The 2,500-nt window shown below is 45.6% G+C and overlaps 1 pseudogene; it reads left to right on the forward strand.

Moving 5' to 3' along the window:
* Positions 1-2,500, forward strand: part of LOC143275488 (guanylate cyclase D-like) — a 66,879-nt pseudogene that overhangs the window by 140 nt on the left and 64,239 nt on the right.

The following is a 2,500-nucleotide window of genomic DNA, read 5'->3' on the forward strand; positions in this document are numbered from 1 at the left end:
CAGCGTCTTCGTCGTGACCATGGACTTCTTGAAGAACAGCACCTCCTCGACTGACTCGGTCACCTCAGCAGCAAGGAGAAGAAGAAAAAGACGACGACGAAGAAGAAGACGAAAAAAACGCCGTCGGAGATCTGCGTTGAAGAGCTATGACGTCGATTTGCGAGACGTGACGTCATTTGATGATGACGTGTTAGGTGATGGGGAAGACGTCGATTTGCGAGATGTGACGTCATTGGATGATGACGCGTTAGGCGATGGGGTTGACGTGGATGGTGTGAAATTGTCTTGGAGTGATGATGATGATGATGATGATGAGTATCAGGAAAGAGAGGAGCATGATGTCCGCTTTGCGAGACAACACGGCGTCGTCGGTGATGATGATGGCGACGACACAGGCGATGACGTTGAAGCTGCAGCCTCTACTCTGGATAGTGCAGAAACGGCGGCGGCATCGATTAAAAGCCATGCTTCGTGGAGTTTTGAAGACAAAGTCAAAAATATATCGACTCAGCAGCGACACTACCATCAGCAACACATTCCGCAACATGATCAACACCGGAACACACCACTGTCACAACGTCATCAGCAACACCACAACCAGCAACAACAACTGCAACAACAACAACGACAAGAAGAAAAGCAACAGCAACCGCAAAATCGCCAGAACGGTTCAGAAACGCTCCCACAAAACGACACCACGCATAATCACCCCAAATTAAGCAGAAGAAAAAGATCCACAACTTCCTCCTCCTCCTCCTCCTCCTCCACAACCACGTCATCATCCGATGACGTCAACGACACCGGTGACCTCGGCGCCCTGCATGACGTCATACTGGCCTTGGGCTACATGCTAGACAAGGCCTCCTCCTCCTCCTCCTCCTCCTCCTCCACCACTACCACCACCCTTCCCGACCCCTCTGATCTTTTCTCGTTCTTCACTTCCTTAGAGTTCGACGGAAGTGCAGGAAGAGTTGTCGTTCTCAACGACAGCGATGACAGACAGTATGACGCGCGGGTGCACGACTATGACGGAAGCTTAGAGTTCGTGGAGTGGCTGTACTTGAGTTCCTCGTCCTCGGACACGTGGTCCGTGACCCAGTCGGGGAGCGTGGTGTGGCCGGGTGGTCAGGTGCTGGGCGGTGACGCCTGTTTCTTGATGGACCCCACCTGTGAGAGTGAAGGTGGGGGGCAATTTTTTTGTTTGTGTGTTTTTGGGGTTTTTGTTGTTGTTGTTTTTTGTTTTGTTTTTGTGTGTGTGTGTGTGTGTTTGGGTTGTTGTTTTTTTGTGTTTGTTTTTTGTTGTTGTTGTTTTTGTCTTTGGGTGGGCGATGGGTAGGGAGAGGGGGGGGGGGGGGGGCATATGATGATTTTGTTTTGATTGACTGATTGATATTTATCGAGTGAGTGATATTTATCTGTTTATTGAATGAGTGATATTTATCAATTTCTCTCTGTCTGTCTGTCTGTCTGTCTGTCTGTCTCTCTCTCTCTCTCTCTCTCTCTCTCTCTCTCTCTCTCTCTCTCTCTCTCTCTCTTCGCTTCTATCCTTATGTCTTAGTTTATCTAAGCACGACTTACATAATTATGGACAACGTGTATAACTTAGCGCTGTAAACCAAGCATGTATAATACATGATGTTTATTATATGTTATTTAGCTGTATAAATAGTTCAATTAAATCCGGTATGTTTCATGATGTGTATAATATATTGCTTAGGTGAGAAGGGATAATATATCTATGTTAGCTAAAGTGCATGTAATTTCATAATGCATGATTCGCTGTTTACGAAGAATGTTTTGACACCCCTTTCATGAGGGGCAATGGTCTATTAGTGAATAAACCATACAACCGTCCTTCTTTTCGCTTCTGTTATCCTGTCCATTGTACTTTTTTTTTTTTTTTTTTTTTTTTTGCAGGATTCGACCCCATGTATTTCCTCATCATCTTCGCTTCAGTGGTCGGTATCGTTGTCATCGTCACTGTCATCGTGCTCTTCGTGAGGTACGTCATCCGTCTGACGTCATCTCTGTCCGACGTCAGCGTAGTCCTTAGTTTACCCCCCACCTGCCCACCCCCACCCCACCCCCACTCCACGAGAGCTCGCATGCTGAGAAATGGTTTTGGGTAGCAAATTATTAGGTAACAGGGTGTTTGTTATAAGGTGTTGAAGCGCAACACTATCAAATGCTGTATTGCAGTCTACGCTATGTTTTACTCTACTGTACTTTACTGTACTGTTCTGGACTGTACTATGATATATACCATACTATATGATAATTTTATCATACCCTACACTACACAACGCTGCCCTACCATGTAATACTTTTACACACCATACTGAGCTCGCATGCTGAGAAATGGTTTTGGGTAGCAAATTATTAGGTAACAGGGTGTTTGTTATAAGGTGTTGAAGCGCAACACTATCAAATGCTGTATTGCAGTCTACGCTATGTTTTACTCTACTGTACTTTACTGTACTGTTCTGGACTGTACTATGAT

The sequence above is a fragment of the Babylonia areolata genome, chromosome 30 (genome assembly GCF_041734735.1).
Source record: "Babylonia areolata isolate BAREFJ2019XMU chromosome 30, ASM4173473v1, whole genome shotgun sequence".
NCBI lineage: Eukaryota > Metazoa > Mollusca > Gastropoda > Neogastropoda > Buccinidae > Babylonia > Babylonia areolata.